This window comes from Triticum dicoccoides, chromosome 7B (assembly GCF_002162155.2).
Source record: "Triticum dicoccoides isolate Atlit2015 ecotype Zavitan chromosome 7B, WEW_v2.0, whole genome shotgun sequence".
NCBI classification, from domain to species: Eukaryota; Viridiplantae; Streptophyta; class Magnoliopsida; order Poales; family Poaceae; genus Triticum; species Triticum dicoccoides.
In genome coordinates this window covers 514,977,467-514,991,195 of record NC_041393.1, presented here as the reverse complement: position 1 = coordinate 514,991,195, position 13,729 = coordinate 514,977,467, and positions in this window count along the sequence as shown.

The window sequence follows — 13,729 nt, the reverse complement described above, 5'->3', positions numbered from 1 at the left end:
CCGGCCCCCATGGACGACTTCGTAGTCATCTTCATCACCTTGCCACCGATAGCCATCCATGAAACCACGCAAGAGCAGGTGGTCCCGCACCTGCCCGGAATCCGGGTCCGCAATAAGGCTATTCAGCTTGCATCTTCGACACAGACATCTTATCTCCGTCTCGTTCTTTTGAAGCATCTCGGCCTTCGCAGACCTCAAAAACCTATTCACGATGCCTTCGGTCATCGTGCGGACCATGGTCGCCTGCGGGGTAGAGCAAAACGATATTTTAGAACCAAGAAAAAAATTTGGCATGACTTTCCCTAAAAATAGGACCAAAAAGAATGCTTAATGCCACAATTCTCGCCGAAACGGGAATGAATCAACATTCCGGCAAAATATTGGCAACTATCACATTTCAAATACCGGTACACCTCCAAACACAAACACATATGCAACACCACAAACATATGCAACAGCACGAACATACATAGATCTAGCTAGGCCATAAAAAGTGCATGTGCACATTGTTGTAGGGAGAACAACATAAATATAGCTTCCCCCCTTACTTACCTAGCAAAACAAGGTAACTTAACCACTTAATTTGAATGAATCTATGGTGGAAATGAGGTGAAAAAGAGGAGGCACCCGAGACAAGGAGGAGGCGGTGGAGAGAATGAAGTGGGGAGAAAGTGAGTGTGGGAGGAGAGGCTGTCCAAAATATCTTGTTGCTGCCCACTTACTAATGGCGCACCAGCAACAAATGCGCCATTAGTAATCCAGGTTACTAATGGCGCACCCCCTGGTGGTGCGCCATTAGTACTTTTGCAAAAAAAGGAATAAAAACAATAATAAAAAAAATAACATTAGTGGCGCACCTTCTGGCTGGTGCGCCATTACTAGTTACAACTAGTAATGGCGCACCACCAGCGGATGCGCCATTAGTATGTTTGGACAGGCGCACTAGTTCAAAAAAAATTTGGTACTAATGGCGCACCGTGGGCAGGGTGCGCCATTAGTAGTTTCAACACTAATGGCGCATCAGAGGGTGGTGCGCCATTAGTATATACTAATGGCGCACCACATGTCTGGTGCGCCATTAGTGTCAATTCCATCTATAGCCCTTTTCCTAGTAGTGTGCCTCTTCCATTGTTGGCATCTTGGTAGCCTTCTCTATCCTTGCCTTCTCCTTCTTTGCTTGAGCATGCACAGAAGATGGTTCATCTTCATCCATAACCACTTGGTTGTCCTCAAAATTTGGATAGATAGCAATGTGATCCTTGTCCAACAAGTATGTGCCTGTGCCCATCTTGGAGTTAATCAGCTCCTGGATCTGTGGGGCATACCCACAGCTTCTCTTCTGGTCAGTTGCTGTCCTCTTGATAGTCTCAACTATGAGCCTCATGACCTTGAACTTCTGTGGCACATCAAATAAGTGTAGCAAGTTTATTGCATGGCCTCTGATCATGTTGTGGTCACCTGACTTGGGAAAGAGTGTGTGCCTAAGGATCCAGTTGATGGTTGGCAGTCCTGACAGAAGATAATGTACAGATCCAAACTTATGAGCTTCAAGAGCTTTATTTGGGATCTCCTTGTACATGTGTGCCATAGAATTGTAATCCATCTTCTTCTTGGCATAGACATCCAAGTCATCTTCTTTCTCCTTTGGTGCATTGATCAGATTTGCCCATTCTTCAATAGTTGATTGGTATCTAGTACCTTCAGACATCCATACTATCCTGCCATCTGGATAGAAGTGTGCTGTGGAGTAGAATTGCATTATGAGCTCATCATTCCACTTTGTGAACTTTTGTCCAACAAAGTATGCAACTCCACAAGCACTGAAACTGTCATACACACTAGGATAGTGTTCCTCATTCTCCTTCATGTATTTCTAGTCCACCCACCTCATGTCACAAACTATAGGTTTCTTGTCCAGCAACACTGTCTCATAGAAATCCTGCTGTTCTTTAGTGTGGAACCTATAGTCAACAGCAGTCCTTCTCCTGTTTGCATAAGGATCAGACAACCTCCACTATCTCAGTCCTGCATCCTTCCTCAGCTTCATGTTCTCAGCCACAGGATGAGCATCATTGTGGTCTGGAATATTTGGCTTCAACTTTCTCAAGATATGCTCTTCATCATCTTCGTCTTCAGCAACAACTTCAGGCACTGGGGCCTTGTTCTTCTCAGCAGCTGGTATGTTCTTGGTATTCCTTTTAGGTGTACTCTTGGGCTTGGAGACAACTCTGGGTGCTTCTTTGGGCTTTGATGATGCAGCCCCTGACCTAATAGCATCTCCCATAAGCTTTTGAGCCTTGGGTGCTGGAGCAGCAGCCTCTTCTTCCTCTTCCTCTTCCATCATGGAAGGCTGTCCAACAACTCTGGCCATGGTCTTCTTGACCCTTTCCTTCCTCTTCTTCCCTTCTATAGCAGCCTCTTTGGGATCAGATTTCTCGGGTTCTTGAGCTGATGCTCTGACTTTGAGCATAGGAGTCCTCTTGGCAGGGACCTTCCTGTTTAGTCCTGGCTTGGTGGCTGCAGATGTGCCATATTCTTTCTTGAGCACTTTCTTCTTGGAAGTGGCCTCATCGTCAACTACCACATAGTCTTCATCCTCAGATTCTGAGGTTCTCTTCTTTCTGGCCCTGATGGCAGCTTTGGGCAAGTTGCTTGGGGTGCTCATGCTGCCATCATCTGAGGTGCTAGAGGGACTAGTGCCCTCACTCATGTGAATCTGCTCCTCTGACTGGTTCTGGGTGTCACTTTGTTCAGACATATTGCAAACACTGACTGCAGACCCTGTGAATAGATATAGATGAGATAGAGTGGATGAGCACCAAAAAATATAGAGGTTTTTGCAAAAGAATGATTCAAAAACTTAGTTTTAGTTTCCCACAGAAAGCATTTTGGATCAACCGATTTGCAAACTCGGTGATACCGAAGCAGCTTTTGGAACCTAAACTAGTGAACTCGGTCAGACCGAGTCACAGTTTGGTGGCACCGAGACTGCTAGGGTTTCACAAAGTCCTGAACTCGGTCACACCGATTTGCAATTCTCGGTCTGACCGAGAATCACTTGTGCAATGGCCTTAGCCGAATCGGTGGGTCCGAGATGGTTTCGGTGGAAACCTAACCCTAAATTTCCAATTCACTTCTAATCTATGGATTGTTTTGACTGGATAGAATCGTTTCAATCGTGGCAAGAATCATGATGAACACAATGTGCTAGGAATCAAATGGGGATAGCACTATGATCGAGTCCATACCCTAGCTTGGCGATGAACTCGCTACGGCGGCAACGGCGGGGTTGAATTCCGTTGACGGCGGCGGCGACCAGCGACTGGAGGCGGCTGGCGACGAGGAGGACGATCCAGAGACCCTGGAGGCAGAGCGAGCTATGCGGCAGGCAAAGGGATTTGGAGAAAGTTTCCAAATTTTTGCCCGTGAGTATATATAGCCCGACCTTGTCGGTGTGACCGAGTGGAACAACTCGGTGGCACCGAGATGCATAACTGTTGACAGTTACAGCAACTCGGTGTGACCGAAATGTTTGAATCGGTTGCACCGAGATTAAAAACCTATATCGACTTAGTGATCTCGGTATGACCGAAATGGAAGAATCAGTCAGACCGAAATGCACAAAGAAATTTTGGAAGATTAAGTCTATGACGAATCGGGGACTCTGAGTGCTCCTCACACAGAGTGGTTCGAATCTGACTTGATCAAATTTTGTGATGTAGCATGAATAGAGTTTGAGACAAGAAAAGCATAGATAGCTAGAGAAGGTTCTTAGGCATTCTTGTTCATCCACTTGGCAAAAGAAAAAGAAGCCAATCAATCAAAGCAACAAGTGGATGTTCTCGAATGAGTTAAATATGCAACCAACATGCTCACACAATAAAATGGCAAATGAAATATGTGGCAAAGCATGCACAACCAATTCTAGCATCTATCAAACAATTGGCGATGACTAGGTCATCTATATATGAGTATATTGACTTAGGAGTCAAATGAGAACATTTGATCATAGGTCATACTCATCGTTTAAGCTCAAGTGGGGTTACCACTTTTACATAATGCATTGATGTGTTCACACCATTAGAGTTGCTTTGACTCAATTCTTAGAGTTAAGCTCCCCCTATATGTGAGATCCCCCCTTAGAGGGATGAACTAACCTTGGGTTTTGTCGATGATGACTTCATGTAGGTGGTGAAGATGTGGATGTTCAATGTTGATGAAGATCATTTGGAGCAATCCTTTGGAGCGAGTTGCACTTTGAATACCTACACGGGTTAGTCCCACAAGGAATAAACAAGTATATCCACAGACATAGAGTGATGCACACACAAGACGATGTCCATGAAAGCATTAGGTTACCTTGTCCCTTGTCTTACCAACAAGAGGGTTTGTGACTCCTTGAACTAGTGCAAGATGTGGAAGTTGATTGCACTTGTTGTTGCCAAAAAAATATGAGTGAAGTATGTTGGCGGAGTCACCCTCAAGAACTATCTAGTTCTTCTTCTTCAGGATCCACATCATCTTGATGGGAATCCTTGGAGTTGTAGTCGTACTTGATGAAGTAGAACTTGACGTAGTCTTGGGAACCCACTTGACCAAGGCCTTAGGAGCTTCTTCAAATGCATCAATCTCCTCTTGAAGCTTGTCCTTGCCTTTTTGCTTGTGGTCTTGTGGTGGAAGATCATCTTGAGCTTGTGTCCCCTTGAAGGAAGTAGGATCATACTTCTCTTGTTGAGGAACAAACTTCGTCTTGGGATATTGATCTTCTTCCCACTCAACTCCATTCGCATTGAATTTTCGTTCAAAACCAACACCTTGGTTCTTCCGGTGCCTTCCTTGCTTGCGTACAATTTCCTCAAATTGCTTACTCCCGACAAGGCTCTTGTAAACACCTTTCTCTATAATTCTCTTCAATAAGCTATTTTCTTGCTCAAGTGTAACTTGGCTAAGAGAATCATTAGTGGAATCAAGAGAACTACTAGAAGCAACAATATTGAATTTAGCATGATTTTTTTTAGGGAGGATTTAGCATGATTTTTGTTACTACTAGAGGAAGAATCCTTCTTGTTTTTGTTAATGGACTTGACTTGAGGCATGTAAGTAGATAAGAGTAAACGCTTGGCAATGTAAGACGAACTTTTCTTACGGAGATCATCATTGATTGCCTTTAAGAATTCATGCTCTTGCTCAAGGTTGAGCTTTTCAAAGCGTAATTTCTCATGAGATCTTAAAAGTTCTCGATGATCTTCTAAGATAGTTTCATGAGCTAACTTAAGAGTGTTTAGTTCTTTAGTAAGAAGCTCAATCTTTTTCTTATCATTGTCATTTGTTTTATCTTGATTAGCATGATTAATTGACGTTTCATCATAGTATTCATCACTAGAGTTGTCAACAAGTAAATCATCATCACCTAACAAGTCATCTTCATCACTATTGAAATCAACATACTCGGGGTGTGTTACCTTAGGGCCTTTAGCCATGAAGCATCTTCCAAGTCCTTCATTTGGTGAATCAAATATGTCGTAGGAGTTGGTTGACACAAGTGCTAGACCGGCAACACCTTCATCTTGAGTATGTTCGGAGTCAGACTGATAGCTTCTCTCGGAGTGATGTTCAGAGTCGGAACCGGATACGCATTCACCAACATGAGCTTGATGTCTTTGTTTTGTGTAGCTCCTTGATGACTTGTCCTTCCTTTCCGAATCCTTGCTTCTTCGGGATGTTCTTCGTTCATAACAATCATCTCTACTACTCCTCTGTCTTGGTGGTCATTCGTCTCTTCTTTTGTGGGATGTCGTACACTCATTGGAATAGTGTCCGGGTCTCCCACAATTATAGCAATTGCGCTCTCGACTAGAAGATCTTTTGTCATTATATGACCTTGACTTGGAGCTTCTCTCTTTGCTTCTACTCTTGTAGAATTTTTTGAAGTTCTTCACCATTAAGCTCAATTCTTCATTGAAGGTTTGTTTCTCACTTGATGATGTAGGGGATTCACATGAGGCTTTGTAAGCACCACTTGACTTGTTGTGAAGTTCCTCCTTATCCTTGAGTGACATCTCATGAGCAACAATTCTTCCAATGACCTCCGTTGGCTTGAGATTCTTGTAATTGGGCATCATTTGGATCAATGTGCACACGGTATCATATTTTCCATCCAATGCTCTTAGGATCTTCTTGATGATGAATTTTTCGGTCATCTCTTCACTTCCTAAGACCGCAATCTCATTTGTGATAAGAGCAAGCCTAGAGTACATTTCAACAACACCTTCACCATCCTTCATTTTTAACTTGTCAAGTTGACTTTGGAGCACATCCAACTTGGATTCCTTGACGGAGTCGGTACCTTCATGCATATCAATCAAAGTATCCCAAATTTCCTTTGCATTCTCAAGACGGCTGATTTTGTTGAATTCTTCGGGGCACAATCCGTTGAAGAGGATATCACAAGCTTGAGCATTGTATTGCAGCATCTTCAACTCTTCCATGCTAGCTTCACGGTTTGGTTCTCTCCCATCAAAGAATTCACCTTACAAGCCAATACACACAGTAGCCCAAACGGTGGGGTTATGTCCGAGAATATGCATTTTCATCTTATGCTTCCAACTAGCAAAATTCGTACCATCAAAGTAAGGACCTCTAAGGTGATAATTTCCCTCGCTAGACGCCATACTCTCCTAGGTTGTGAAACCAAGGCTATGACCACCAAAAGCTATGGAAATCAAAGCAAATGGAGACCAAAGCTCTGATACCACTTGTAGGATCAGAAGTATGTCTAGAGGGGGGGTGATTAGACTACTTGAACAATTAAAAACTTATCATTTTCCCAATTTTAGTCTTTGGCAGATTTTAGCTATCTTAGCACAAGTCAAGCAATCTTCACACAATTCAAGCAAGCATGCAAAGAGTATGTGAGCAGCGGAAAGTAAAGCATGCAACTTGCAAGAATGTAAAGGGGAAGGGTTTGGAGAATTCAAACGCAACTGGAGACACGGATGTTTTTGTCGTGGTTCCGATAGGTGGTGCTATCGTACATCCACGTTGATGAAGACTTCAACCCACAAAGAGTAACGGATGTGTGAGTCCACGGAGGGCTCCACCCACAAAGGGTCCATGAAGAAGCAACCTTGTCTATCCCACCATGGCCGTCGCCCACAAAGGACTTGCCTCACTAGCGGTATATCTTCATGAAGTAGGTGATCTCCTTGCCCTTACAAACTCCTTGGTTCAACTCAACAATCTTGTCGGAGGCTCCCAAGTGACACCTAGCCAATCTAGGAGACACCACTCTCCAAGAAGTAACAAATGGTGTGTTGATGATGAACTCCTTGCTCTTGTGCTTCAAATGGTAGTCTCCTCAACACTCAACTCTCTCTCACAGGATTTGGATTTGGTGGAAAGAAGATTTGAGTGGAAAGCAACTTGGGGAAGGCTAGAGATCAAGATTCATATGATAGGAATTGAATATCTTGGCCTCAACACATGAGTAGGTGGTTCTCTCTCAGAAATGGTAAGTTGGAAGTGTAGGTTCATTCTGATGTCTCTCTCCACGAATGAAGAGGAGGTGGAGGGGTATATATAGCCTCCACATAAAATCTAACTGTTACACACAATTTACCAATCTCGGTGGGACTGAATCAACAAACTCGGTCACACCAATTTAGTAAACCTAGTGACTGTTAGGATTTTCGATGGGACCGACATGCAACTCGGTAGGACCGATATGGTTAGGGTTAGGGCATAACATAATCTCGGTGAGACCGATTACTCAAACTCGGTGAGACCAATTTTGGTAATAAGCTAACCAGAGAGTTGGCCAGGTAAACTCGGTGGGACCGGTTCGCTCATTTCAGTGTGACCGAAATGTTACGAAAAGGAAACAGAGAGTTTACATTGCAATCTCGGTGGGACCGATCGCTCATCTCGGTGGTACCGAAACGTTACGAAGGGAAACAGAGAGATTACAATCCCATCTCGGTGAGACCGAGATCCCTATCGGTGAGACCGATTTGCCTAGGGTTTGTGGCAGTGGCTATGACATCTGAACTCGGTGGTGCCAGATAGAAAGAATCAGTGGGGCCGAGTTTGACTTTTGGTTTAGGTCATATGTGGATATGAGAAAGTAGTTGAGGGTTTTTGGAGCATATCACTAAGCACTGTGGAGCAAGAAACTCATTAAACAACACCTCATCCCTCCTTGATAGTATTGGCTTTTCCTATAGACTCAATGTGATCTTGGATCACTAAAATGTAAAATGTAGAGTCTTGAGCTTTTGAGCTTGAGCCAATCCTTTTATCCTTAGTATTTTGAGGGATCCACTTTCCTCATCCATGCCATGCCATTCATTGAGCTTTTCCTGAAATGTTCGTCTTGGAATGATGTTAGCTCAATGAGCTATATGTTGATAGGAATTACCAAAACCACCTGGGGATAGTTGCACTTTCAGCATCACCCAAGGCCGACTTGACCTTCAGCCTGGATGATCACCCCGCCAACACCACTTGCTCGGGCGCACTCCCGATGCTGTGCACTCCCACTATCTGCCAGATGGCCATCACCAGGACCCTCATCGACGGCGGAGCCAGCCTCAATGTGCTCTCGATCGAGGCCTCTAGCCTCCTCCACGTGCCGCTGGAGCGGCTCCGACCCAGCCAGCCCTTTTCGGGCGTCGGGGGCAGCCCCGTCGGCTCTCTAGGGCAGATCCGCCTCCCGGTGACGTTCGGCACCCAAGCCAACTTCCGCATGGAGCTGGTCGACTTCGACGTCGCCCGCATCAGCTTCCCATACAACACCATCCTCGGCTACCCAGCTTTGGCCCAGTTCATGGCAGCAACCCACCCGGCTTACAACCTGATGAAAATGCGCGGGAGCAGTGGTGTCCTCACCATAGCCGGAGATGCAAAGGATGCTCTGCATGCGCTCAAGATCTCCTTCAAGACTGGCGCAGCGCCAGTGCCAACCCCCTCAAAACTAAGGGGGCTGCACCCACCAAGAAGAGGCAGCTGTTCACCCAAGACAAGGCAGAAACCAAGCAAATACCAGTCGACGAGGACGGGTCCTCCGGAGCCACCTTCACCATAGGCGCCAATCTGGATCGCGAAAAAGAGGGGACCCTGGTGAAGTTCCTACGCGCAAACAAGGAGGTGTTCGCGTGGGAGCCCAAGCAACTTGCGGGGGTCCCCAGGCAGGTGATTGAACACCACCTGAATGCATGTCCCAACATGCGCCCAGTAAAGCAAAAGGCGAGGCGGCAATCCACCGAGAAGCAAGCTTTCATCGTCCAGGAAACCCGCAAGTTGGAGGCCGCGGGAGTCATTCGCGAGGTTCGATACCCAGAGTGGTTGGCGAACCCAGTCATTGTGCCGAAGAAAGGGGGAAGCAGCGCATGTGTGTCGACTTTACCAACCTCAACAAGGCCTACCCACAGGATCCGTTCACACTCCCCCGCATCGACCAGATCATCGACTCTACCGCTGAGTGCGACCTGTTGTGCTTCTTGGATGCCTTCTCAGGCTATCATCAAATCAATATGGCGGTCGAAGATGTGGAGAAGACGGATTTTCTGACCCCGTGCGGGGTGTACTGCTACACCTGCATGCCGTTTGAACTACGCAACGCGGGTGCAACCTTCCAGCAGCTGATGCACATCGTTTTAGTCCGACAGCTCGGGAGGAACGCTGAGGCGTACGTCGATGTCATAGTGGTAAAATCTCGGGAGGTGAAGACCCTGATACAAGACCAGGAAGAAACATTCACGAGCCTACGCGAAGTGGACTTACGGCTCAACCCAGAGAAGTGCGTGTTCGGTGTACCTTCTGGCAAGCTTCTGGGTTTCCTCGTGTCGCATAGAGGGATCGAGGCCAACCCAGAGAAGGTCAAGGCAATTGAAGACATGAGTCCGCCCCAAACTCTCAGGGAAATGCAAAAGCTTGCTGGGTGGGTAACCGCGCTAGGGCGCTTCATCTCCAAGCTGGGGGAACGCGCTCTGCCCTTCTTCAAGCCGATGAAGAAGAAGGGCCTGTTTGAATGGACTCAGGAGGCCGACGAAGCGTTCCAAGACCTCAAGAGGTATCTGACCAGCCCTCCTATGATGGTAGCACCATGCTCGCAGGAGCCGCTGCTGCTTTACCTCGCCGCCACACCATATTCCGCCAGCGCCGATCTGGTGGCCGTTTGGGAGGAGCGTCGGATCAAGGCCGCACCAATTGCGGCAACCCCAGGGCAGGAAGGACCCTCGGGGGTCATGCCCGCAGCAGATAAGAGTCAGCCTCAACCGGGAGGCGTCCTCGAGGCTGAGGGGACTCCGCAGGTTTGCCAAGAGCTGGGGGCTCTCGCGCCTTAGGAGGCGCTCGACTCCCCAAAGGGTGCTGACTCCACCGCTGCGCCCGCCCTCGTCGAGCACCCCGTGTATTTCGTCAGCATGGTGCTGAGGGACGCCAGGGCGCGGTACCCCATGCCTTAGAAGCTTCTGCTCGCGCTGCTAGTAGCCTTGCGGAAGCTGCGGCACTACTTCCAGGGTCATCCAATCAAGGTCCTCTCGGCGTACCCATTGGAAAGGGTGCTCAGGAGTCCCAACTCAGCAGGAAGGGTCGCCGAATGGAACATCGAGCTACAAGCGTTTCAGCTGGAGTTCAGCACGACTAGGGTCGTTAAGGGAGCAACACTTGCAGATTTTGTAGCAGAGTGGACAGAGGCGCCAGGACTCGAGGCAGGCGAGGATCGTTCGCTTTCCCCGGGAAGTGAGGCGTCAGACGGCTGGGTTATGTACTTCGATGGAGCTTTCTTGCGGCATGGCGCGGGGGCCGGTGCAGTGCTCATATCCCCCACTCAGGACAAGCTCTATTACACCGTGCAACTCTGCTTCCAGCACGGGGAAAAGGTGTCCAACAATATAGCGGAATATGAGGGGCTGATAGCAGGCCTGAAAGCTGTGGTGGCCCTGGGGGTGAAGCGCCTCGTCATCAAGGGCGATTCCCAACTCCTCGTAAACTTCTCCAACAAGGTGTATGAGCCGAAGGACGAGCACATGGAGGCTTATCTAGCAGAGGTTCGCAAAATTGAGAAGCAGTTTTGGGGTTTGGAGTTGCAGCATGTGCCGCGCGGCACCAACCAGGAAGCTGACGACATCGCGAAGAGGGCGTCCAGACGGCTGCCTCAGGAGCCCGGGGTCTTCGAAGATAGGCTCTTTAAGCCTTTGGCAATGCCGCCACAGTCGGGCGGAGCGCAGCCTCAACCGGAGCTCCCCCAGCCGCCTGCCTCGGGAGCCCTGGCCTGTGGACCGACCTCGGGAGCATGCTTGCTCCCGACGCTGGAGCCTCAGGAGGGGTGTTGGACCATGGAGCTCAAGAGCTACTTGACGGAAGGGACTCTGCCGGAGAAGGAGGAAGACACAGAATGCGTGGCGCGGCAAGCTACGGCATACTACATTCAAGATGGGGAGCTTTACCGAAAGAGGCCGAACGACGTGTCCCTATGTTGCATCTCTCGGGAGCGGGGGAAGGAGTTGTTGGCTGACATACACGGTGGAGACTGTGGGCACCACTCGTCATCATGAACCCTCGTCGGCAAGGCGTTCCGCAGTGGGTTCTACTGGCCCACAACAGTCAACAACGCCGTCGAACTGGTGAAGGCCTGCGAAGCCTGCCAATTCCACGCCAAGCAAATCCATCAGCCGGCTCAGGGCCTGCAGACCATACCTCTCTCGTGGCCATTCGCGGTTTGGGGGCTGGACATTCTGGGCCCGTTTCCTCGGGCGCCAGGGGGCTATCGCTACCTCTACATCGCCATCAACAAGTTCACCAAATGGGCTGAGGTGGAAGCCGTCCATACCATCCCAGCAGGCTCCGCAGTCAAGTTCATCAAGGGCATCGTGAGCCAATTCGGGGTGCCTAACCGCATCATCACCGACAACGGTTCGCAGTTCACCAGCAATCTCTTTAAAACATATTGTGCTAATCTTGGAACGCAGATATACTACACTTCAGTGGCACACCCACGAAGCAACGGCCGGGCTGAGCGAGCCAACGCAGAGGTCCTGAAGGGCCTCAAGACCAGGACCTTCAAGAAGAAGCTGGAGGCCTGCAGCAGGGGCTGGTACGATGAGCTCCAGTCTGTGTTGTGGTCTATCCGCACGACAGCAACCAAGTCAACTGGAGAAACTCCATTCTTCCTCGTCTACGGAGCTGAAGCCGTCCTCCCTCACAAGGTCAAGCGTCGCTCCGCGCGGGTCCTGGTGTTCGATGAATCGCAACAAGACGCCATGCAGGGGACGGATCTCGCGCTAGGGGAGGAACACCGTCGGGAGGGCCACGCTGCGAGCAGCAAGATATCAACAGGCATTGCGATGGTACCACTGCCGCAACATCCGCCCCAGGACCCTTGAGGTAGGAGACCTCGTGCTCAGACGAGTCCTCTCTAGGGAAGGGCTGCACAAGCTCTCTCCCATATGGGAGGGCCCGTTCAAGGTTGTTCATGTTTCCAGGCCTGGCTCCGCGCGCTTGGAGACCCAGGAGGGGGTGCCCATCCCGAACACATGGAACATTTAGCACCTCCGGAGGTTCTACCCTTGAGAAAGGCCCGGTGCCTGTGAAGAAGGCGAATGCCTATGAAGTTTGCCCTTTTGGAAAAGGCCCGGTGCCTGTGAAGAAGGCGAATGCCTGTGAAGCTAACCGCTCTGGAAAAGGCCTGGTGCCTATGAAGAAGGTGAATGCCTGTGAAGTTTCCCATTTTGGAAAAGGCCCGTGCCTGTGAAAAAGGCGAATGCCTGTGAAGCTAACCGCTCTGGAAAAGGCCCGGTGCCTATGAAGAAGGCGAATGCCTAAGAAGTTTGCCATTTTGGAAAAGGCCCGATGCATGTGAAGAAGGCGAATGCTTGTGAAGCTAGCCGCTCTGGGAAAGGCCCGGTGCCTGTGAAGAAGGCCAATGCCTGTGAAGCTCGCCGCCCGTGACACTCTCACGTAATAATGAGTGGGGCTGTATACGCCCTGGTGTCTCCGGAGTGCCGCCCCCGGGCCTCGGGGGCTTCCGCCCACGCCCAGTGGCAGCACTTAGCTCCGCGCTGGTGAGAAGACGTCGAAGACTAGATTAGGTGCCGAACGCGGCTTTTCATTTGCTTTCTGCAGTTGGCTAGTTTTTTGTTGCTTGAAGCTTTTAGTTGTAGTTGCCTCTGGTGTTGTGCGGCACTCGGCCTATGTTTCCCATTTTTGTCACTCGCCTGACCCTGCTTTCTTTTTGCAACCCTCGCGAGGGAAGCTGCGCGGGCACCCTCGCGAGCGTTGCCTGGTTTGGTTTTGTGAGGTTCCTCGACCTAAGTTTACAGCGGGAGCACTCCTCCCAGTCAATGCCCCACGAGCATCACGACGCGAACGCAGGGCCCAAGCGGGCCACTCCCGCGGCCGGGGATCGAATCCTAACCCTCCGGCAAGTTCCTTTTGCAGGCCTCAAGACCTATGACGCGGCTTCTGGCCGGAGCCTCCCGAGGATGGAGTCGCGGCAAACCCCTCCCACTGAGCTAAGTTGTTCCTACTCGTGAACCTGCAGCACCATAGCACGGCACGAAAATAAGAACAGCGTGATAATTAAAAGCAATAGTCTAGCATGCCCCCGTGGGGCATCGTACTTCCTTCTCCATGCAGGTAAAACAAAATGGGCACGACTCGACCAACTACAGCCCGGAGAAGAGGACCTATGTCGCCCTCCGAAGCTCAAGCAGTTTCCTCTTCACGCTTC